The sequence below is a fragment of the Patagioenas fasciata genome, chromosome W, assembly GCF_037038585.1.
Source record: "Patagioenas fasciata isolate bPatFas1 chromosome W, bPatFas1.hap1, whole genome shotgun sequence".
NCBI classification, from domain to species: Eukaryota; Metazoa; Chordata; class Aves; order Columbiformes; family Columbidae; genus Patagioenas; species Patagioenas fasciata.
Genome location: NC_092559.1, coordinates 64709564 through 64735699, shown reverse-complemented (window position 1 = coordinate 64735699; position 26136 = coordinate 64709564). Strand labels below are relative to the sequence as shown.

Sequence of the window (26136 nt, the reverse complement as noted above, 5' to 3'; positions counted from 1 at the left end):
CCTTCTTTCCCTCCTGATCGCCTGTCCTTAGTGGGAAGGGGGGAGAGGGAGGGGCAAAAGGGGGAAAAGGGGAGAAGAGGAGGTTAACAATACATCTGCCAGGGTTTGATTGTCACCCCGCCATCTAAACTCTCGACACCTTACCTCTATCTGAACTGCAGCAAGAGAGAGGAGAGAGAGAAAAAAGAAAAAAAAAAAAAAACAAACCACCACACAACAAAACAAAAACAACCCCCACAAAACCAGTACAAAAACCACAAAACCAAACACACCAAAAAACACCTGGCTGCCCACTGATAAAGTGGCAAAAGGAGGGTTTTCTCTACCCCCACTGTGCAGCGATGTTGCCACTGGAGAACTGTAACAATGAAGCGGTCTAAAGGTGAAATTTAAAGGCATCCCCAGTAGATCCATAGTCCTAATGAAGCTGGGAAATTAAACCACAAACTTTTTTCAACAGACTTCTTCAGTGGTAACTAGTTGTAAGAAACTTCTTAGTAAATTCACCTTGATAGTTTTTGAGATCATGGGACAGAAATAAAGACAGACACTGTTTTTTGAAACCAATGGAATGCCAAATTTGGAATAAAGTTTTAACAGATGAATTCTTGTATTTGCCAGAAAGCCCTATATCTCTCCCGGGTCAAGATTTGTTAACTAAGTTGTAAGCTCTAATAACGTTCCCTGAGAATTCTGTTTAGTTGCAGGTTCCATAAGAAGCTGCTTGGAAGGTGCAGATCTCCTTGCTGCAAGCAAGAAATCTTCAACAAAATTTTGGATTATATATTTCCACTAGTATGGGCAGCCAAAGTATTGGTAAAGCCAACACTACATTGACAGAACTCAACCAAGACTTTGATCCAGTACAGAAAAACCATATCCAATAAACATGAAAGCCAGAATGGAGTTAGAGACTTTGATTAACAAATTTATGAAAACCTTACAGGCTGACTGCATTCGATTGGACTTGCTGATTCGTCTGTTTATAGCTACAAAACAAAAACAACCTGTGGCTACTGTAGAACAATATGATGAGAAAGCTAACAGTCTGATATATTTGGAATGATTTTTTTTTTTTCCCCAATTCTTTCCATAAAACTATTACTCAGCTTCTAGAATTGATTGTTACTCTGGATCAAAAAACAGAGTGGATTCAGGTCTTAATAGGCCATGACCCATCTGTCATGTATGTGCCACAACAGATTGAAACTGACAATGGTCCTACCTAAACTGCTGGATCTACGTAAAATTCTTTATAGCAGTGGGATGGTTCGCATGTCACAGGTATTCCACATTCTCCCACTGGACAGGCTATTATTGAACAGGCACATTCCACGCTGAAACAAATGTTATTAAAACAAAAAAGGGGGAATATGACACCTCAAGAACAATTAGACAATGTAACATATACTTTAATTTTTTTTAATCATACTATGCCTCCCTCCTCTATCTCAGCAGTGGAAAAACACTTCCGTGTTCCAGATTCACTATCTCAGAGACCAAAGGTTTTGTATTGGGACCCCCTACACAACAGTCAATAGCAAAGGCCTGTAGAGTTAATCACCTGGAAAAGGGAATAAGTGTGTGTTCTTATTCCAACAGGACTGAAGTGGCTTCCTGCAAAATATGTTAAATGTGACTATGAGTTGGACAAACACGACTCAGGACCTAATGCCAGAGATACAGTGTCTGTCCCTGCAGCAGAGGGCAACAAAAAAACAGAAGAGACCAAAGGAAGAGGTCAGTGATGTTACCTGGGGGGAGTTGAAGAAGTTACAGCAAAATGCAAGTACTATGATGGCAGCAGCAGGCCCCTCACTCCAATTAACACTTCCTTAGCCTATTGGGCTATCATCTCCTGCAACAATGCAGTAACAACGACACACACTGGGTAGGTGGTGCATGGATACCACCAGAAGGTCAATTGCTGGAAAACAAGGATTAGATTAAATTTAATCAAACACAACAGTATTTTGTTGAGACCCTGTATGTATTTCTAAGAAATCAATTAAGAATTGTTTGTCAGAGAAATTTCACTTATGTTATCAGTGATGGGGGATGGAGGGGTGGTTCAGAGCAATTTGGATTTTGTTTCCATTCTGGGTCTTAACATGCAAAGCATCTAAAATAACCACAAAAGATCTTTTGAGTTTGTACTGGGCCCCCTGTAAATTAGAGGCACTAGCATATCAGAATGATACAGATTTACATTATTTGGACTGGGGACTAACTGGCGAAAAAACTTTCAATGCATTTGTTTTCCTTTTCAGGATAACTAACCAGCCTTCTCCAATATTTGTTAATAACTGTAATAATTGTAATTTGCATTATTCTATTCTATAGTAGGTTGATTTATAATGGTAACGTATAATAGGAAAATGACACATAAGGTATGATGATCCACAGTGGGCATTAAAACTCACCAACAGAATGCCCCCTTTTGACTTTGGAGGCAAGAGGTGACTGTACCACCACGCCAAAGTAGCCTGTCAGATGACTGCGGTCACAGGGTGGATTGTGTGGCAGTTACACATCCTCCTAAGATCTGGAGCCTTCAATGGGGCCGCTGATGGCTCTTCAGCACTTTTTGTGCCCCACTGTGCCTGTCTCAAAGTACACACCTAGGATGGTACCAATGTGCCATCAGTCACATCCTCCCCTGCCTCGGGGCAGGGTGACTTCACCTCTACCAGCTAGTGGGACAGGAGGGGTGGAAGCCTCGGTCAATTGACAGAGTCCTCAACAAAGGACGTGCCCAGAGAAGCTGCAAAGCTTCTGGACTATGTTGCAATGCCCACATCCACATCTGACCAGACTATAAAACGGGGTTCCCGCCAACAACACCCTTTGAGTGCTCATCTTGGAGCTGCGGGTCTGTGAACTGAAGTCCTTTCCTTAGACAGGAACACCCTCTAAGGAGACTTGCTGGGATTAAGAACACTTCACCTCTTCATTCGGGTAAGTGATTATTTACTGGATGTATCCTTGAATGAGACTTTGCCTAACCCAGGCGAGTGATTATTTCTTAGGAGTACCCTGAAGTAAGAGGCCTCTAGGTTTGTTTCTTGTGAGTGACTACAGGCACGTTGTGGATCCTCATTCTTATGTTATTGTATTCAAATAATCTCTTCAACTGATATCTGAACCTGTATTTTCTGTTAGAGCGCTAAATATATGTAATACCATTGAAATTTAATTATAGTGTTTATGAGCAAAAACAAGTAAAACAACACCTCCAAAGAGCAGTCTCAGCTAATGTGCAAGGCCTGATTTAGGATTTAACCAGTGCCCTGCAAAACAATTGCATAATTTGTAAGAATTAGCACTGTAAGACATAATGGCTAACATTACTTAATAGCATGAAGTGATTAGACCAAAAAACTTGGTTTTCAGGCCTCAATCTGTATATATGGGTTTTTGTGGGAACTGGATGTGCTTGTGTAACGTTTTTTCTTGCAGTCCTCTGAATCATCTGGAGAACGATACAGAATGCAAAGAAGAATAAAGCCAGGGTCCTTGCTGCGCTCACTGAGAACCTGATATTCCAAAACAAAAAAGGGGGAGATGTGGGAAAGCAAGATGGGCGGTTCCAGCCACCTGGATGATAAAGGAAGATCAATACTAACATCACCATCTGGACAGTCAAAGAAATAGTACTAACCTAATTAGATCACAGCAAAATATGAACAGTCTTGGACAGATTGTGCTGAAGTACATTTCTCATAACTGTAAAGAGTGATAGCCCAGACTTGGAAGAATGTTATCTTGGGCTGGATGACCACGCCCAAGCGCACAGGATGTGTGAATGTCCTTGGGCCTGGTCTGTGAATAAGTGGGAATGTAACTGAAACAAACATGAGCGTGGTGTGTTTTTAATAACAATTACTAGAAAAACATCTTCTGTAACATCTTCGTCAAGGTCTGTATCTGTAAATCCAATAAATTGTTAATGACTAATAAAGAGAGTCAGCCTGGCTCAGCACTCTGCTCTGCCTGGCTCTGTGCTCCTTCCCGAACAAGATTTCTGCCTGCGTGTGTACCTTTGTCTGCATCCCGGTGTGTGTTGTTCCTCATCGCCGCACAGGACAGACATGGACCTGTTGGAGAGGGGCCAGAGGAGCCACAGAAATGATGTGAGGCTGGAGCAGCTCTGCTGGGAGGACAGGCTGAGACAGTTGGGATTGTTCAGCCTGGAGAAGAGAAGGCTCTGGGGAGACCTTATTGGGGCCTTTCCATACTTAAAAGGGGTCTGTAAGAAAGATGGGGACAGACTTTTTAGCAGGACCTGTTGCGATAAGACAATGGCTCAGGGGGTCATGATCAGTGGTGCAGAGTCTGGTTGGAGGTCTGTTATTAGTGGGGTTCCCCAGGGGATAGTGTTAGATCCAGTTCTGTTAAACCTATTCATCAGTGATCTAGATGAAGAGACTGAGTGCACCCTCAGCAAGTTTGCTGATGATACCAAACCGGGAGGAAGGGCTGACACACCAGAAGGCTGTGCTGCCATTCAGCGAGACCTGGACAGGCTGGAGAACTGGGCAGAGAACAACCTGATGAAATGTAGTAAATACAAGTGTAGGGTCCTGCACCTGGGGAAGGAATAACCCTAGGCACCAGTACAGGTTAGGGGTGGACCTGCTGGAAAGGAACACTGCAGAGAAGGACCTGGGAGTTCTGGTGGACAATAGGTTGATCATGAGCCAGCAATGTGCCATTGTGGCCCAGAAAGCCAATAGTTCCTGGGGTGCATTAGGACAAACGTGACCAGCAGGTTGAGGGAGGTTGTTCCTCCCCCTCTGCTCTGCCCTGGTGAGGCCACATCTGGAGTTCTATGTCCAGTTCTGGCCTCCCCAGTTTAAGAAGGACAAGGAATTACTGGAGGGTATCCAGTGGCAGAACACTAAGATGCTGAGGGGTCTGGAACATCTTTCTTATGAGGAGAGACAGACAGCTGGGGCTGTTCAGCCTGGAGAAGAGAAGCTGAGAGGGGATCTCATCAATACTGATAAATATCTCCAGGGTGGGCGTCAAGAGGATGGACCAGAGTCTTTTCAGTAGTGCCCAAAGATAAGATGTAGGGCAACAGGCACAGACTGAAGCACAGGAAGTTCCATCTCAATACGAGAAGAAACTTCTTTACTCTGAGGGTGCCAGAACCCTGGAACACGCTGGCCAGAGAAGTTGTGGAGTTTCCTTCTCTGGAGGCATTCAAGACCCACCTGGACACATTCCTGTGTGATCTGCTCTGGTGAACCTGCTTCAGCAGGTTGGACTAAATCATCTCCAGAGGTCTCTTCCAAACTCAACCATTCTGTGATTCTGTGAAGGGGTGATGGTTTTAAACTAAAAGAGGGGAGATTCAGGCTGGAGATGAAGAAGAAATGTTTTACAGTGAGAATGGTGAGATCCTGGCCCAGGTTACCCAAAGAGGTGGCAGATGCCCCATCCCTGGAGACATCCCAGGTCAGGCTGGACAGGGTTCTGAGCAACCTGATCTGGGTGAAGATGTCCCTGCTCATGGCAGGGGGTTAGACTGGATGAGCTTTGAAGGTCCCTTCAACCCAAACCATTCTGTGATTCTAGATGCCATGCTCACTGGATACAGGGCAAGTGTACAACCGCATTCACAACGGCAGCTCCCCAGACTAACCAGGCAAGTTATTAAAAAAAAAAAAAAGCAAAAAAAAAAAAAGACGTGGGCCTACAAGCTCTGAGGACATGTATGTTTGTACTTTAAGATGGCATTCATGAAATGATAACTTGGAATTCCTTTTTCTTTCATTTGTTACACTATTGTACCCAATAAAGGCTTTCTGATTGCTGTATTATTCTGCAGTTTCTCACAGTATCTTCTGCCATGTAAATACAGTGCTTCAACTGGGACAGAAGCTTCCAAGTATGAAACTCCCATAGCTGAAAGTATCATATTTATTACATGTCTGAGTGAACTTATCTTCAACATTAATTATCTGTATTTCACCTGAGAACATCACACCTGAAAATGTCTTTGGACTTTCTGACAAAAGCTTTCCAAAGAACAGAAGACCACCACCTCCTGAAAGAAATAAAGGATCAAAACTCTATTATCACAGTAAAAGACGCATAACCAGGAACACAAGCTCCAAAAACGTCCATTTGAGAAAAGAATCAGAGCTCTGGATATCTAGTAAGATGTTGTACCACATCAGGTAGCAAGCAGCTATGAAGCAAGTATGTTTAGCAACTCAGTCTAGCGAAGAAATCACCACCTGTCTTCCACTCTCATTATGCCATGCCTGTGGAAACAGTTGATTAAGCAATTCCTTTCTACTATTTAAATTACCACTGAAAAGCTCTAACTAAAGAGACAGATGACTAGCATGGTCTTCCAGGAGCAATGTCAAAATATCTTTCTTTCACTTATAAGTTACGTAAGGAATTAAGAACCCAACAATTTGATTTCTCAATTTCAGTTCACACCACATGCAGTTGTTACTTTTTCTTTTTTTCTGGTTCGTATTAGTAAGCAGTATCACGCAGTGGGTTAAGATGACACTCAATGCAGTTTCACAGATTAACGCTCTGTATCATCCTTAACAGACCTAAACAGAATCAGAATTATCAAAGGACAGAGTATCTTTATAGGAAGACATATCCATCACAATACTGGTTGATCTATCCACAACAAATTGCTTTGTTAACAGCAGATAGGAATCTCATGGAAGATCATACTTTCAAAAGACAAACATACACATTTCAGGACTAGCACCAGACAGACATTAAAAAAAAAAAAAAAACCTTTATCTCATGTTCTCTAACCACTATTAGTCATAGTAGGTGTGGTGAAAGTTTTTCCCACAAGCTAAAAGGCACAGCTACCAAGGGCTACATCAAATATTTTTTCTGAAATAGTCCATCATTCTCCAAGTGGGCGAGCAGCTGATGCTACTGCATGAGTGGGCTGGTTTGCAACCGACGGACAGCTGAAAAAAGATGTGACATTTTGATTAACCTTTTCCAACTAATAGGTATTTGGGGTAGTGAGAGGGAGGCATTAGCTCCACAAAACATTTATCTTGTCCACGTTGCTTGAAAACTCTGCTAAATTGGCAAAACATTACTCTTAGAACAACAGTTACAGAATCTTTTAATACCTCTTCTCAAACTGAAGTTGCCTCTGGACAGCTTCTTATGGATTACACACCCATCTCAAGAAACCCAGGAAGAAAAATGAACACAGGATATATAATATCAACTATTATATAAATAAGGCATGCACCATTTCCCATAAGATATTTCAAATAAGGTTTGAGCCACAGAGGAAGCTTCCCCACAAAACATGCTGGGAACTGAATGGTACTTGTGCCATTTTCACAAATAGATACAAAAATTAAGTCAGAAGATGTTACCACTGCTCACAGCAACGCCTATATTTTATAAGAAATATTAAAAGAAAATTCTTAGAAAAAGAAAAATTAAAATCTATTTCCTGAGCTTTGCTGCCTAGAGCTGGCCAGAAAGGATGTGTTAAGATGAAGTCCTGAAGTTTTCGGCATCTTGCTCACAATTCACACCCAAAACACACATCCGAAGACTATGCCCATGAGTCCTCTTGCTTCACATGTGATTGCTTAACACTTAAAGCACTTTCCCAGGAGATCCAAAAAGCTGTTTTTCTTCACCTAAAAAGAATCAACCCTGATCTACCACCACCTGCCCTCTGCTGAGGTGGCAGTTGCCCTGTTTGCTCTGTACCACTGCAGAAATAAAAAAAAAAAAAAATAAATTCAAAGGCTTCAGGACCACTAGCATTCAAGTAAACCATTACCTGGCTTTTCACATGAGAGCTGCTTAAATCCTTCTTGGAATATCTGTGGTTATTGCCCAAAATGTTGAACGGTTCCCACATGATGGGCAAACACAATGAGTTCCAGTAAAAACGTCTTCCTATCATTGAATACATTATTACGGCGTTTTTAAGACGGCTGCCACCAATGTAGCTTACAATACAGACGTGTAGGAGACAGCAAAACACTGGTTTTGGGTTACTAACCTTTGAGCAGCAGAGGAACACGCAGGTCGACTCAATATGAGTGATAAAGCATAGTTCGATTTATTAGCCTGAATAGCATATACTTATACAGTTCACGATAATTATGCATAACTGTCACTTAGTAATTGGCTTAAGCTCTAACAGTACATTTGCATGGTCCTCCTACTTGCAGCTGCTAGCTATGCTTATTCTACATTCTTGTGCTGTCGAAAGCTGTTTGTGAAACTCTGCCAAGGTCTCAGTGACCTTGCTGATTTTACTGAAACAGTCAGCGGTTCCCACTGCGGCCTAGTCTTGCTACTTATGCTAAGGCCTTCAGAACAGGCTTCTGTCCCTTACTTTTAAGCCATTCTCCAACATTTCCCCCTTCTTCTTTTTGTACGAGCAGAGCCTGATTCGCTATTTGCTCAAACATTCTTTTAAAGCAAGAGAAAGCACAGCTTAAACACAATAACCCTATAGCTACTATAACTAAGAAAAGCAACACACTTCGTAAAAAGCTCTTAAACCACCCTTCTAACCCTAGCCAGTTTCTTAACCCCTCCAAGCCAAAAACCCCTATATCTTCTTTAATCTTCTGGGTGTAGTCCATAAGTTGTTGAATTTCCTTATAGATTGACTTCGATTTATCTTCCAGGCCTGTGAGCATCTATAACACTGAATTAGGATCCATGGTTTACATCTGAAACAGTCCTCACAACTTATCTCCCTCCTGTCCATCTGCATTCACTGAATCTTTGTTGTCTTTATTTAGCCGTGCCTTGACCCATTTCACGGGAATCCACTTCAATCCTTGGCCTGTAATGACACAAACATAACCTTTTCCCCAGGTTATCAATTGATGTGGCCTTTTCCACTGACTAGTGATTTGACTATAACTAATGTAGGTTCTTTCTGATTTAGCATGGTTTTGGGTCATACTTCCAAAGTATTTCATCACATACAATGCTTTTGACAATTGGTTTTGTGGTGTTTCCCCTACTTCCCCCCCCCCCCTTTTTTTTTTTTTAAAGCCAACAAAACAAACAAACACAAGTTTGGAATCAGATACTTACACTGGACCTTGACTACGTACTCAAAATCACAAATCAAATTTAGAGGTTCCTCTTTAAAAAGCTCTAAGTAATTTAAAACTGTGCCAAGTTCTGCTAATTGGGTTGAACCTTCTATAATTTGTACAGAATGATGCTTTATGAGACTGCCCAGAACCATCAACAAGAACTGTGCAAATATGTAGGATTAGACCAAATACAAGTATGGTCTATGACCTGATGGTAAAGACTTGCAGGTTCTGCAGCAATTTACATTTATGCATGCCAAAAATTGTGCTGTGAAGAAAACCAGCTAGTGCAATTTACAAAGACATAGATTACAAATTAAAAAAAAAAATCAGAATGAAATTTCACAACTGGTAAATATATGACAAAAGGATCATGGCTGACTAAGACTTAAATTCATTCCCTACATTTTCTTGGTCAGAGTGACAACTGGTATACAACAGTCAGTATATCAATCTGCTAGCAATCTCATCATAGTGTCCCACAACAGCCACAGGTTATTTCATAGACAAATCTGCAAATCCAATTGAATGCAGTCAGCATGTAAGGTTGTCATAAATTTATTCCTCAAAGTTTCTAACTCCATTTTGGCTGTCATATTTATTGGATATTTATTTCCCTTACCAGATCGAAGTTCTGTTTCAGACCTATCAGTGTAGTATTTGCTTTATCGAAACATTGGCTGTTAATACGAGTGGAAATACAGCATTTGAAATTTCCTTGGAGATTTTTCACTTGCAGCAAGCAGATCTGCACCATCCAAGCAGCTTCTTGTGGGACATGCAACTAAAAAGAATTCTCAAAAAACGTTATTTGAGCTTACAACTTACTTAACAAATCTTAACCCAAGAAAGGTATAGGAATGTGTCAAAAACTAGGAAACAAGACAGAAGCAAAAATAAACAACACCAACAACTCCTGATAAAAGCCGAGAAGTTCCACAACAAGGATCACAGTATCACAGTATGTTTAGGATTGGAAGGGACCTCAAAAGATCATCTAGTCCAATCCCCCTGCTGGAGCAGGAACGCCTAGGTGAGGTCGCACAGGAATGTGTCCAGGCGGGCCTTGAATGTCTCCAGGGAAGCAGACTCCACAACCCCCCTGAGCAGCCTGTTCCAGCGCTCTGTCACCCTCACTGAGAAGAAGTTCTTTCTCAAATTTAGAGTGGAACCTCTTGTGTTCCAGCTTGATCCCATTACCCCTTGTCCTATCATTTTTTGCCACTGCGAAGAGCCTGGCTCCATCCTCCTGCCACTCACCCTTTATATATTTATAAACATTAATAAGGTCACCCCTCAGTCTCCTCTTCTCCAAACGAAAGAGACCCAGCTCCCTCAGCCTTTCTTCATAAGGGAGGTGCTCCACTCCCTTAATCATCTTTGTTGCCCTACGCTGGACCCTCTCCAGCAGTTCCCTGTCCTTCTTGAACTGAGGGGCCCAGAACTGGACACAATATTCCAGATGGGGTCTCACCAGGGCGGAGTAGAGGGGAAGGAGGACCTCTCTCGATCTACTGACCACCCCCCTTGTAATACACCCGAGGATGCCATTGGCCTTCCTGGCCACAAGGGCACAGTGCTGGCTCATGGTCATCCTGTTGTCCACCAGGACACCCAGGTCCCTTTCCCCTACACTGCTCTCTAATATGTAATTTCCCAACCTATACTGGAACCTGGAGTTTTTCCTGCCCAGATGCAGGACTCTACACTTGCCCTTGTTAAATTTCATCAGGTTATTCCCCACTCAACTCTCCACCCTGTCCAGGTACTGCCGGATGGCAGCACAGTCTTCTGGCGTGTCAGCCACTCCTCCCAGCTTAGTGTCATCAGCAAACTTGCTGATAGTACACTCAATTCCCTCGTCTAAATCATTAATGATTATATTGAATAATATTGGCCCCAGTACTGACCCCTGAGGCACTCCACTAGATACTGGCCTCCAACTGGACTCCGCACCATTGACCACCACTCTCTGGTTTCTCTCTTTAAGCCAGTTTGCAATCCATCTCACTACTCGTTCATCCAGGCCACACCTCCTCAATTTAGCTGTGAGGATGCTGTGGGAGACTGTGTCAAATGCTTTACTGAAGTCAAGGTAGACCACATCCACCGCTCTGCCATCATCCATCCACCTTGTTACATTCTCATAAAAGGCTATGAGGTTGGTCAAGCATGACTTCCCCTTGGTAAAGCCATGCTGACTGCCCCTAATGACCCTCTTATCCTTGATATGCCTTGAGATGACACCAAGGATAAGCTGTTCCATTACTTTCCCAGGGACAGAGGTGAGGCTGACCGGTCTATAATTACTCAGGTCCTCCTTCTTGCCCTTTTTGAAGACTGGAGTGACATTTGCTTTCCTCCAATCCTCGGGCACCTCTCCTGTTTCCCAAGACTTGTCAAAAATGATGGAGAGCGGTCTAGCAATGACTTCAGCCAGCTCCCTCAGCACCCGCAGATGCATCCCATCTGGACCCATGGATTTATGGATGTCCAGACTATTTAATTGCTCCCTAACCCAGTCCTCATCGACTAAAGCAAACTCCTCCATTGACCTGGCTTCATCCGGGGTCTCAGGGGTACAGGGCTCCCCAGGACAGCCTCCAGCAGAGTAGACAGAGAAGGCATTCAGCAATTCTGCCTTCTCTGTGTCTTCTGCCCTGCCACCAGGGCACCCACCTCATTCATCAGTGGGCCTACATTGCCTCTGGTATTAGTTTTATCTGCTATGTATTTGAAAAAGTTCTTTTTGCTGTCCTTGACCCCACTCGCCAGCTGTAATTCTAAGGAGACCTTAGCTATCCTAGTTGCCTTCCTACATCCTCTAACAGCAGCCTTATATTCCTCCCAAGTGGCCAGCCCCTACTTCCATGACCTGTAAACTCGCCTCTTCTGCTTGAGCATACCCAACAGATCCCTATTCAACCACGCAGGCCTTCTGGCTCCCTTCCTCGACTTCCTACGTGTGGGGATGCTCTGATCCTGAGCGTGGAAGAAGCAATCTCTGAATGCAATCCAGCTCTCTTGGGCCCCTTTTCCTTCAAGCAGCCTTGCTCATGGGATTTCCCCCAGAAATTGCTTGAAAAGGCCGAAATTAGCCCTGCTAAAGTCCAGGGCTGCAATTCTACTTGCTATTCTGTTCCGGCCACACAAGATGCTCAACTCCACCATCTCGTGGTCACTGCAACCCAGGCAGCCCTCAGCCTTTACTGCTTCAACCAGACCCTCCTTGTTAGTGAGGATGAGATCCAGCAGTGCACCTCTCCTGGTGGGCTCCTCCACCATCTGCATGAGGAAGTTATCATCAATGCACTGGAGGAACCTCCTGGACTGTGGCTGGCTGGCTGAATGGTCCTTCCAGCAAACATCAGGGAAGGTAAAATCACCCACAACAACCAGGGCCTGTGACTCTGAGGCCACTCTCAGCTGCCCATAGAAGACCTCATCAACTTCCTCAGCCTGATCTGGTGGTCTATAACAGACACCTACAATCGTATCACCCCTGCCAGCCTGTGTCTTGATCCTGACCCATATACTCTCAACTCGTTCCTCATCCGCTCCTGGGCAGAATTTAGTACATTGTAGCTGCTGTCTCACATAGAGAGCAACTCCACCACCACGCCTGGCTGGCCTGTCTTTCCTGAAAAGGGCGTAGCCATCCATGACCACATTCCAGTCATGTGAGCTGCCCCACCACGTTTCTGTAATTGCCACCAGATCATAATCTCCTGACCGAACATAGGATTCTAACTCCTCCTGCTTATTCCCCATGCTGCGCGCATTGGTGTACAGGCATTTCAGGGAGCGAACAGAGCACACCAATTTCTCCCTAGGGGCACAGGAGGCCACCCGGTCCTCATCAGTTTTAGAATGCTGCCCCACTGGGACAAGCCCAGCTACAACCCCATCCCCCTTCGAGCCTAGTTTAAAGCTCTCCAAATGAGCCCAGCTAATTCCTGCCCCAGCATCCTTTTGCCCCTGCGAGATAAGCCTTTCCTGCGTAACACTGTCCGGACTGGAGTCTTATAAAAGCAGCCATTATCAAGAAAACCAAAGCCCTGCCTGTAGCACCAGTCTTGGAGCCAACCATTTAGAGACTGAATTTTCCCATTCCACCCCACATCGTCACTTGAAGAGGGAAGGAGTGAAGCTTGAGGCCCTGAGTCTTCCACCATCCTTCCCAAGACCTTGAAATCGTTCTTCATTCCCCTCAGACTACAGGAAGCAGCTTCCCATCTGTCTGGAAGACCAGCAGCGGGTAGTAGTCTGTCGGGTGCACCAGTCTGGGGAGCTCTCTAGCAATATCCTTGATCCGGGCTCTAGGTACACTACAGACTTCCCTAAGATGAGGGTCAACCCTGCATATTGGGCCCTCTGTTCCTTTCAGAAGGGAATTTCCTATTACAATCACCCTTCTTTCTTTCTTATCAGGGGCAGTCTTAAGTTGTGAAGTCAACCACCTCTTCCTATGTGATCTTGTAGGCAGGCTTGGCACCACCTCCTCACCTACCTCTTCTTCAAGATCCAGGGCCTCAAACCTATTACGGAGGGGCACCTGGGGAGGCAAAGCAGGCAGGGAGGGGAGCTGCCCGTGATGCCGAACTGGAATACACTTCCAACCCTTGTTGTCTTTTAGGTCCCCTACCTCTGCCTGACAGCAACAAGGGTGGGGCTGTCTCAGGACCTCCACCTCTGTCTGAGAGGGCAGGAGGTCCATCTCCTTTTCGGGGGTACCTCCCTGGGGCCTTTCTGACTGGCACATCAGGGTGTTACTCCACCAGTCCATCTCCCTTTCACACTCCCTGATGGACCTCAGCATCTCAACCTCCTCCTTAAGTTTCACAACCATGTTGAGCAGATCTTGCACCTGCTCACAGCTCACACAGGTGGAGTGTTGGCCTCCCTCCTCTGGCAGCAGCAGGCTCTAGCACTCCCTGCAGCCAGAGACCTGAACAGCCACCCTTCGGGACAGAGCCTCAGTCTGCGTTGCCACAGTCTTTTTGAGACAAGCTGTCCTTCTGGAGGCAACCATGGTCATCAGCAGTCTGGGACACTGGCAATAAGTTAGACTGACAAGCAACAAGTGCTCTCTGCACCCTGCTGCACAAGCTACCACACCCACTGCACAAGCTGGTTGCTCCTCTCTGCACAAGCTGGTTGCTCCTCTCTGCACAAGCTGGTTGCTCCTCTCTGCACAAGCTGGTTGCTCCTCTCTGCACAAGCTGGTTGCTCCTCTCTGCACCTGGTGGGCAGTGACTAGTCTCTGCCCTCCCAAAGGCTTTTTCAAGGCAAGGGGAGGAGGTGTGGTCGCCGTCACCGTGGGAACGCCCCCCGCCACGTCAGCCGCTCTCTCACAATGGCTGCCGGGGCTTCTGGAGGATCGGGACCGCCGGGAATCACGCTGTCCCTGTACGTTTCCCTCTGAGCTTCCTAATCTCGGCTAAAACTCGTGGTCGACTGTACCTCGCTGGCTCTCGCTGCGCTGGCTCCGATCAGCTGACTGAATGCTAGTCTCGAGTTTCAGCCGATGAATGACAGTACTCCAGGAAAAATAAAGACAGAGCAGGGGGAGTAAAGCCCCCCTTTTCTCCACTTAGCAGCAGGCAACCACGGTTTTTTTGTTTCTTTGTTTTTTGTTTTTAGTTTGTTTTTTCTCTCTCTCTCTTCTGGCTACAGTTCAAGGCCACGCAGCTGGTGTAATCACTGGTACGAAGTGGGAGGCTCTGGCAAACTCCTTGGTTGCAATGACCTGAGTTTTATACACAATTCCAATTAGCTCAACAGTTGTTACATTCCTCAGCCCCATTTACCTTTTACAATTTACAGATGTCAAAACACAATATATTAAGCATCAATGCATTATTCCATTTTCCTAGATTCCAAATCAGTTCATATTCTAGCAACTTTTAAATACAACCTCATACAATACCAAGTTCATCATAGCATTTTTTCTCTCTCTCTCTCTCTTTTTTTTTTTTTTATTTTTTTGCAAAGCAGATTTAACAATTTCAATTCTTTTCTGGTCTCAAAGTTACTAGCTAACAATATAAGCAATTACTCTAATGCATAAGGATGCATCCTAAGGGGGAGCAAGGTGGTATTTTAGCAGTGGAACCGGTTTCCATTTTGTAATTATCTCCCCAAACAAAATTCTTTTGGTACCAAATAGAAATATGCAAATTAAAATACTGAGTTCAGATATGAAAACCAAATACCAAGTTCAATTATGCAGATAGATCACACTTACACTAATTTAAGACAATCTCTCAATTTTTGCATTGCACCTTTGAACTGCCTACTGCTCAGCCAGGCAGAGGTACCGCTGGGTCTCCCTGACAAAACAGGTCAGTGCGCGCTGGAGCCCCATTGGCACCCGCCCCCCCGCCGCCGCAGCAAGCTGGACCAGGCAAGGCCCTTACTACTACACACAAAAATTCTACCATCACATTCACGCAGTAAAGAGCTAAATTACTCATGATCTTCTGTAATATCACAAAACGCACTTTTTGAGTCAACGGATTCTCATGATTTAACAGACTGTGAACTTATCGTACCATATAACAAAGACCTACCAAAATTGCAACATGCTTAAACAGATACCCACAAAGAAAACAGGTTAATAAGGAAAGCATCTTGCAGACTTTAACAAGTTTTCTGACCTGTGTTTTATCAGTCAATTCTCCCCCAGCTTGCTGAAGTTCAAATCGCCCCGCCTGTACAACTGTCTGAAATGATTTAATGATTTCTTGTCCGAGTGCTTTCCTATGTTTTAAAAGACCTCCCAATGCCGATTTTTTAGGAACACAACTGAAAACAATCATTTCTGACCCCATCTTGCAAGTAAAAATCTTGAGAAGAGGGAGGGAGGGGGGGGAAGCACAGGGCTGCTTGCAGCGTGAGTGGGAAAAGTGGGGAGAAAGTTTTACGGTGTACTTATACCACAAAGAAACAATTCTAACAACAACCAGTAAAACAATTAACTCACATTCCTGACAAGCTGCTTGATTTTTCAGAGAGGCAATACACAGAAGCACGTAATATGTACTGTAAAACCCGCAAATAACATGCTGATAGCAAACATTAGCATTCTCTACTGCTAATTTCAACACCAGTGCTTCCTTAACTTCTAAGTTTTCAACCTGCTTATTGATGGCCTCTTGAAGATGGCCAATAAATTGCATGTAATTCTCATTGGGACCCTGATTAATAGTTGCAAATGATTTGGCCGCCCTGTTGGTTTCAGGCACCTCTCTCATAGCTTGATATTACTGACTCTTGGATTCACTCGCTAATAGCTGATCTGATCTTTCACACAGTTCTTTTGCCCAGTTGTTATCCAGTGACTCCTTCTGCTCTCTCGTGGAAGTTGGAGGGTTAACAGACGGTAAAGGCAGATACAAATTGGTAAAAGGACTGACAGTACACTTGTTTACGACTTTAGCATTCTCAGCTTTCACAGGTTCCTTGGGCAAGTTGTCTGACTCCAATCCTCTAGACTTGTTCTCACCAGGGTTGGGTAATAGTGCAGGAGGCCACCCGCTCGGTATTTTTCCTCCCCCCACCCCGGACTGCTGAGCTATCAGGGGTGTCGAAAGCACAGCAGGGGATGGAATAGGGAGGGTATCAAAAACACGAACCGGGTAAACTTCACAGCTTCACAGGATTCTTATCAGGCCGCAACACTACAAAAACTGCAGCAGCAGCAGCAGATCGTTCAGCCTTAAAATCTTTTATAAGCTTCCATGTAGTTACTAATGATTTAACTTCTTTATCATCTCCATTGCTGACCTTATTCCATAATTTCTGCCCTTTATCATCCCAAAGTTAACGTTTAAAAGCCTTCTCGGTTTCTCCCAAATTGACAGTCTACGAATGTTACTTTCTTCCCATTCAAGTCCCCCCACAGAGAGAATACGCAGGAGGAGCCCAACCATGGCCTGTTCTTCAGAAAACACGTTTTGCTCCATAACTTCACTCTTCCTAACGTAACTAACCCCGATAGCTGCTTGATACAATCTACATCCCGCTTTTCTAAAAAGCACTGAAATAAATTTAGGGCTACCTCGAGATCCATGTCGCCAGCACTTCAACTTTTTCTCTTTTCCCGTTATCCTCGTGATCTTTGTAATCCTTATTATCTTCGTTAACCTTGTGGCAGCCTTTCCAATAACCCCCGCAGACGGTGGACCCCTTTTGGACGGTCCAGCCTTTCGCCCCCTGGTTCACTGCTAACCGGTGCTTTTCTGCGTTGCAGCCTTTCCAGTAGCCCCTGCAGACGGTGGACCCCTCTCGGACGGTCCAGGCTTTCAGAACGACACGCCGCGTCGATCAGCGTTCGGTCGATCTTAGCCCCCTGGTTCGCTGCTAACCGGTGCTTTTCTGCATCCGCCGCTTCGAGTGGAAACTTCAGCTCCCCATTCGGGCGCCACTTTTGAGCGGCGGAGGAACACGCAGGTCGACTCAATATGAGTGATAAAGCATAGTTCGATTTATTAGCCCAAACAGCATATACAGTTCACGATAATTATGCATACCTGTCACTTAGTAATTGGCTTAAGCTCTAACAGTACATTTGCATGGTCCTCCTACTTGCAGCTGCTAGCTATGCTTATTCTACATTCTTGTGCTGTTGAAAGCTGTTTGTGAAACTCAGCCAAGGTCTCAGTGACCTTGCTGATTTTACTGAAACAGTCAGCGGTTCCCACTGCGGCCTAGTCTTGCTACTTATGCTAAGGCCTTCAGAACAGGCTTCTGCTCGTACAACTGTCCCTTATTTTTAAGCCATTCTCCAACACTAACCGTGCTTAGACAAGGCACCAGTCTGCAAGACAGGTACACAGAATGCAAAACATCAAACACTCAAAATTTAGATACAAAGGAACTAAAGGTATTTTCAATACTAGCTTTGCAGAATTGATCAGAATGGGCACACTCGAATTCTTCCCCTGATATGGCCATGAAGTTTACATTTAAGTCCCCCCACTATAACAGAAAGGGAGATTTATTACAGAAAAACAGTGAAACTATCAATAAGCTTTGGTGATTGGAGGCTGCACTGCTGTAGGCTATGCAAACACAGCAAGGTGCTCCTGGAAACTGTAGCTGGAGTCCATTAAATTATTATTTGAGTTATCTACTAAAAGATTTTTTTCAAGCAAACACCCAAGAGACAAACGCCATTTCAAACGCAACTTTCCATGCCACAAAGCTGAAAGATTCCACATTCTTCAGTCAAAATTTCAAAACTACAGTATGAGTTAAAATAACCTCAAATATCAGAGGAACTTGACTTGAAGCCTCCCACAAAAGTAAGAGGAAGTGAAGACCAGTTCTGGGACATAACTCATCAATTTAACTTCACAGTGACTTTGAAATTCTGCATTTAAGCAAAACTAGAAGTTTACTACTTTCACATCAGGTTTCACTCTATCCAGTACCTAAGAAAAGATAACCTAAGCATCCAAATAAATGATCAGTTTTGCTACAATTACAAAAAAAAGACTCCAACTGAAAGCCTTCAATTCTTGACCAACTGAAACTTGCTTGGAATTAAAAAAAAAAAAAGAAAAAAGAAAAACAAACAAACAAAAAAAAAACACAACACAAAAAACCAAACCAAAACAAACACCACACAACACACACCACAATCTGGGGAATCTTCCGAACAAAAGCTGAAGTCAGTTTACTGTTCAGCACTTGACCAAGGGGATTTCCCCAATTTCACTGTTGTTCTGCCAATTTTGAAGCATATGCATTGAGATGTGAACTTACTCCAGCTCCCAGTTGTTCTCTCATATCCTGCCAGTCTGTTTCAAACAATACAGCACAACAGAAGCCAAAGAAAGCCGCTCATGATGATATTATTGCATTGTATGTTATGAATTTTAAAAGCTTTCCGCCAACCAGCACTGCAACCAAGTCAGAATAAGCCAACAGAAACAAGTAGTAAACAAAATACAGGGAATTGCTTTTATTAAATTAGGAGGTGTAGCTTCCAAACAGGATTAAATCAGTAGGGAACCTGTTAACTAGCTATTTGTGTTCAAAAGATGGAGAAGCAACAGAACTGCAGCATGTTGTTAATCCTATAAATTCTTCCTAGACTAACAGTCTGAGCTACACAATTTTGGAAGTTTTTCCTGTAAAACTGCTCTGATTATCATAAAACATTTACACAAGCAAAAACAGTACCAATAAAACTAAAACCCAATAATCTTTGCCACACCGAATAGCTGGGCTGATATAAAACCACTAATTATACCAGAGCAAGACAGGGAATAGTTTAGCATTGACTTGGGCTAACTAAAGCCCTGATTCTTTTATTGGAGAAAAATAAGTACTATTTATGAGATAATTTGGGCCTCGATATGACAATAAAGCACGGTTAACTTATTTTTCCTGAGCGATCAACACATCGTCTTAACAGTAGCATGAAATGTCAGATACAGATATTACTATTCCTAGTTAGAGCTCAGTACCAGGATCTGCTGAGCAGGTAAGCTGCTAAATTAATCACAAGTAGTTATTTTTCATTTGCTTAAAATTCAACAGCCTCAGCATCAGTTGTTAACCTACCAAACAATTAATGGCATATAAACTCAACCAAGCTTTAACGCTTACTTTTGATTCTGACTCTTCCCGCTTCTTACCATTAAGGCAATCCTAGTGAGGAGCAACAGCATCTTGAAGCTAAAGAATTCCCACATATTCCAACAACTTCCAATGCCCCTAAATTTGCTTTCCATATCACCGATACTCCAATGGGAACAACGTGCACTCCCTAACCAAATAATTCAGCTTTTACCAGGGAGGTGAAGGCATTATCACAAAAATTCATCTCAATTTATAGACTGAAAAATGACAGCAATTTTTCCTCCTGACTCGAGACAAGCTCTTTCCAACTATGCAGCATTTTGCTATTGGCTAACTATCTTGTGCATTTATATTTTTACACGTTGACCTACCCCAAATGACATGCCAATACTTTCTGCTTGGCATGCCGACTCTGTAGGAAATGATGTGGATAAGTCACGTGGCTTCCTGAATTGCACAAGCTTAAAACTGGCAGCCCTAAGTTTCCTTGTTTAATATTCTAAGACTTTCTTTTTCAGGATGACATCAATCAGAAGATGCTGTAACCTGAGCTATGTCTAAACTAAAGCTTAAACTTCGTCGCGGCAACTCAGTCCCCAACATCAGTCACAGCTGTGCAAATCAAAACAACAATCATGTTTTAGTACCTTTGATAAAATCTCACACTTGAACACAATCGCTATTCTTAATTTCAACCAACACTACATTAGAAGGCTAAACAACTTAATTAAGTCTTCAAATTCATCTTCTAAAGAATGACTTAGACTAGACCAAGGCCCTGGTCTCTGTAATACGCAGTGTCTGGGCAGTATCCTACTGATGCACGCATATTTTTCTGTATATAGATATCAAGAATAAGGTCCTGCTGCTTAGTGGCCATTCAAGTAGGAACGTTGGTAGAGGAAAAATATGCTATAAAAAAAAGCATTATCTTACACTCATATTAATCCTGCATCCTACTCTACTTAAATATACTGATTTTATTAATCAAAAAGGAGAAAGCAAGCACAATGTAATTTGAGGCTATAATTTTTAACAGTTTTGTAGTTAAAGGAAATGTATAAGAGTAGTTTTCAAAAACAAGTAATGTTACCAATGCTATCCTACTGATTGCTAACCTCCAGTTTAGAAATTAGTTTTCATAAAGACTTGAAGTCAAACTTGACATATAATGGGAAATTAAAATTCACGTTCATGCAGCACCTAAAGGTGTCCTGCAACCTAGAGCTTGCACATGTCATTTTACATATATGTAATTAGGTCCAGCATCCTTTTGCCTACACCATCCTGAACATTTAGAAACTAAGACGACCTGGCCCCATTTATCTTTGAGCAGGAAAAGGTCTTGGAAAGCCAGGTGCTTGCTTGTGTCATACCAGCTCTGAGAAAGACCCCAAGGAATTTGGTGCAGTCTCTCAGAATCCTCTTTTTCTCTCTATGCACTGAAGAACATGGACCAGTTGAAAGCTGTCATTGTAAAATTATCTCAACACAGATTAGAAGACACTAAAAAAATACCTCTGAAGTCAACTGCTCTGCACTTGTCGCTTTCAGCAACAGCAGACTGTTTCTCTTGCAGGATCATCTTTTCACATTTCACATTCAGGCAACAAAAGTGGACTCTATTCATCTGGGAAGCAGCTGCCTGGTTGTTTTCTAGGCTCAAAAGTTAGGCTACATAACACTGTTTACTAAGAGGAAGGTACATGGCAAGCTGCCAGCAGAGTACATATGCACAAGGCTAACTCTGAGATGAAGAGATGTCACACACAACAGGAAACCACTGCAAAGCACCATCGTTCTGTCCTTACTGCCCTGTGGAGGTCAGAGCCTGGCATGACACTTAGAAAGCACTGAGAATTTCTTTTAGTCTTTTACAGAGGATATAGAGACAACATTCAAGTCCTACCATAATTACAGGACTGAGAAGAGCAAGGGCAATTTGATTCTCCTGCTACACCTTTCCAGTGAACACATCCAAAGTCTTCACAGCAGAAATACAAAAACATTAATATGTAGTGGATTTATTTCCTGGACATTTTAAACAAGTATGAGAAAAGTTGTCAAGTGTCAATAGTACTAGTCACTTGAACACCCAGAACAGCCTTTTAGACTCAGAAATCACATGGAAAAGAAACTCCTGTAGATTTTTGCTTCACAAAAAAACCCCACATTACAGCCTTCAGAAGCAGTCAATATATACTACCACATTTTTACTTTCTTAAGGAAAAAATATTAAAAAGACATTCTGAACACAACGCTTAAATACCATCACCATGCTATTTCCTTGGGAGAATCAGAGTGTGATTTGTTCCGTAATAGCCTTTTAAAAAGTTACCAACCTACACTATTGGTTGAAGTGAAAGATATGCAACAGGTATGGCTTTAAAATACTGCTATTTCATCCTAACAAGCTCAAAAAACAATGGCAGGATTTGAGTCCCTCTTGCTCACTCACTTCAGTCAGAAAATAAAGCAAAAATAAGCTTCTGAAAAACAGGAAACATAGCACAGGGATACTGTCCTCATGTTAAGCAAGAAGAGCAGAGGGCACAGATAAGACTACATTTTCTACATATATATTGAACTGTTAAGCAAGAAAAAGCATTTTTTCAGATAATACTTTCTAAAACTCTTACGGCACAGCAGGCTGGAAAGCAAGAGTTTGACAGGAGAATTACCCTTCTCTCTGCACTGGAAGCAACCGCTGCTTTTCACCTAAGAATCTACAGGAAGTCATTTGATGCTGTGTCAAACCCTTCTACAGTACTGAGATAAGTACACAAACATCTGAAAAGAGAAAAACAGATATTATAGACATCTTATAACAGACTCTACCACAGTTGTCAAATTTCCCAAATGTTGGCATAGAAGCAGAATTCAACATGTGATATGGATGTAAGCAGTTACAGCTCAGGAAGGACACAGTTCTGCATTAGATTTCAGATATGTATGTTCTAGAGGAACATAAAACTTCGCAAAGGAGTCTTAATGCAACGCTTCCCTTAGCTTTTTTTTTTTTTTAACATTTAAAAAAAAAAAAATAAAAGAGCTACAACATCCCAGGTCAACATTAACCCAAACCTACTCCCACTAAACTCTTGTTAGTTGTACATTATCAGGCATTTTATGAAAACAAGTGCATTTTGGTCTTACTTAAAGGCAGCAAGAAGCAAGCGCAAAGGATGTCTATATTCTTTTTAAGACAGAAAAGCTGATCACAGCAAAATACTGGGACACTGAAAAGAGCAATTTGTGTTTCCCTAGTTTGGATTCCAATACTCCCTACTTTCACCACTGAAACAACCTCTTAAATAATGTAGACAGACTATGAATATACCTGTTGACTATTCATGACATAGTTTGGTTTGTTAAAGTCTTGATTTTAGCTATCCCTAGTTACAAAGTATTTATTTCAACAGAACAGCCCACGATAATAAGGAAGAAACTACTCCCTTAGAAGAATTATTTTATAAATTGATGCTCATGCTCTGTTTCTTCACTGACTCCTCCTTGTGCTCCATTTGTGTTGAAACTGCAAGGGAGAGCATAAAGGTAACATCTGAAACTCTACCAAATTCATTACATATTTTAGAAAAGTGAGCTCATGTGCCAACGTTTAGTTTCAGGATACACAGGAATTATGCAATTAGAATCCCACTGGCTCACTGGAAGGATTCAGTGAGATAACTACAAATTACTTAGAGGGCCAGTGTCAAAAGGACCTCTGTACTTATTTAGCCTCTGCTCTAGATTACTGACCCACTTACGAAGAGCTAAGCACCCCTGCTATGCAATGCCAACACCCACTATATGTTTGCTTCTGCTTTCTCAGAACCTCTATTAGCCCACGTTGTGTTAATTACCAAACGAGTAGCTTTTGCATAGTACACACAGTATGAGCCTCACTAAGCACGTAGTTACCTAGACAAACAGCACAGAAACAGAACAATCCAAATTGCAGCAGGGTTATCAATGACAATATTCAGATTTCTTAAGAGGCAATTTAATTCAATTTTTGCTCTCAGCTTTGGGGAAAAAAAAAAAAAAAAAAGCTTGTAGGCCTTTAGCTGGTTTAGGTTTCAATGATGAAAAAGTACGAAGTACTGTATCAAACTTGCTGGAAATCTCCAAGGGGACCAGAAATTCGTGAAACCACAACTGAAACTTCTGTTGACAGCAGCTGCAAACAGAAGCATTCCACAATATTTGTCACTATCTATGCTGAGTTAAACAGTGTTATTAATTAAATCTAAAGCTAGTTTAAAAAAAAAAAACACCACACACACACAAAAAACCCACACACATAGAAAACCAAACACAAAAACCCTCCCCACACAGAACACGTGGAAAGTAAGATCACATCAGAACCACATATCAGCAGTTTAGCACCTCAAACTTCCTGCTGATTAGGAAGAAAACAAAGTTTCAAATTCAGCATTTTATTATTTCTCCCTCCTGATCTGCAGATCATTGAAGACATTCATTAAAGTGGGTCTCAAGCAGCAGTTTCATTAACTTAGTAAATCCAAGACCAAGAATCTCCAGAAGTCATTACAGTACTGAGTTGACATTTGTTCTTTCTTGGAAACCCAGATTACTGCTGTTAAAGTGAAATTATATCAACAGTCCAAAAGCCAACTATAAAACTCAATAATTCTGTATAGTGCTGCTGGCAACCCTGATATCTCATCCCTTAATACCAAAGCCATTTCTTAGTTTAATTTTAAACCTTGTGTAAGAGCCAAAACCACTTGAAGCGCTCTCTAAGCTACCAGCTTCTCCTAAGGTAGTAAAGAAAAATAAAACCCAGGTCCAGTCTTTTACAGCAGACTAGAGGGTAGAGGAAAATTGTCCATCACAGCCCAGCAAGGATTGCTGGTCACAACATGGAGCCTATACAGAGTAAAACCGAGCTTCGTAGTCTGTTTTAAATAATTATTTACTCTATCTACCTTAACACAAAACAATCATGCATGCAGGAGGAGATAGTCAAATACAGATGACAAGTAGACTAGGAAAACAATGATAAATTGGCATTTGGTTTATATCTCCTAACATCATCTTCAAAATTAAATATAAACAACAACTATTCTGAAGTAATAACATTTACTGCTCCAGTACCTCTGCAGGAGAGCTCTAGGAAGCCTCTCTAAGAGCTCTAAATATTAGACATTTTATATCAAGTGAATCTCTGCATGACATAGACCTTCTATCATACAAAACGCCTTACAATTAAGCATTTTGTCTCTGTTATTGTGGGGTTTTTAGAAGACCAAGGACACGTAGTGAGCAATCCAAACACTTTAGATATGAACTTGATTAGCCTGTAAAGTGCAGGCCTCAAAGATGCAGCAAGATAAATCAAGGTTGAAGAAATGCTGATACAAGCTTATGCAGCAGAAAAATGAGGAAGAACGGCAAGTATACGTGGCCGACGCCTGTCTGAAAAAACAGGATGCCATGGAGGGAGTTGGTGGTCGCAGACCAAAAAGGACTGAGCCAGCAGAAACGGTTTAAGGACGCGCGAACAGCTCATTAACAGTGCATGCAACCAATCAGATTCTAGCTATCGCATAATAAGGGAGCCAATAGCGTATATAAGTCTGATTATTCTGCTAATAAAGTGACTACTATCTGATCATATTGATCGTGTGACTAGTCCGTGACTTCCACGTTGACACGTCATGGTAAAGACTTGCTAAAAAAAATCATAGAGTCATCACATGTCAACTCAAAAAAGTCCATGTCCCTACAGGTTCCAATCTCAGTCTGCTGATATACACTCAAGACAAGAAAGCTCAAATATTTTATTTCTGATTTTTTTTCCAGCTGGCAAAAGGAAGAAAGCAGAAGGAAAACTCAGAGAATTTTGGGACTGCTCTAGGGAAGAAAATACAAGCAGAGGGCAGCAGAGAAAACAAAAGGTGAACAGAAAAGAGAGAGAACAGAATTAAAGTAGTCATTCATTCAGAGCATACTCATGATTTGTCCCAGAAAGCTGTGTCAAATCTAAAAGAGAATGCTAAAACCATTATCAAATAACAGCTATAACACATTTGATATATGAAAATCATTACTGACACCAGTCTAATCTAATTTGCACTATGATTAATATAAAGTTTAAAAGTAACTGGGACGAACGTATTAATAGAAAAATTAAGTTCATAAACCAGATAAAATACTTTCTAGGGGAGAGAAAATAAGTGTCAATGGGCTAAGTGCCCAGAATATTCCTGTGCCACCAGATCCTCTAGCTTCTTCCTAGAAAAACATACCTGTGATTTGATACTTATGTCACACATAATGAGCTTATACACACACCTTAGTGGGATTTCTGTACAGCATGAATCAAGAGCAGACTGCATTATACTTACAAACATAACCCTTGCCTCTCACACAGCAGTTGCTATGAATTAAGCTGAGAAATTCAAAGGGGTAGAATGCAAGT

The 26136-nt window shown here is 42.3% G+C and overlaps 1 protein-coding gene across 4 annotated transcripts in view; it reads right to left on the bottom strand.

Annotated features, from left to right (window-relative positions):
• Positions 1 to 26136, bottom strand: part of LOC136114578 (mothers against decapentaplegic homolog 2-like) — a 65964-nt gene that overhangs the window by 27886 nt on the left and 11942 nt on the right. The gene's annotated exons all lie outside the window — the stretch shown is intronic.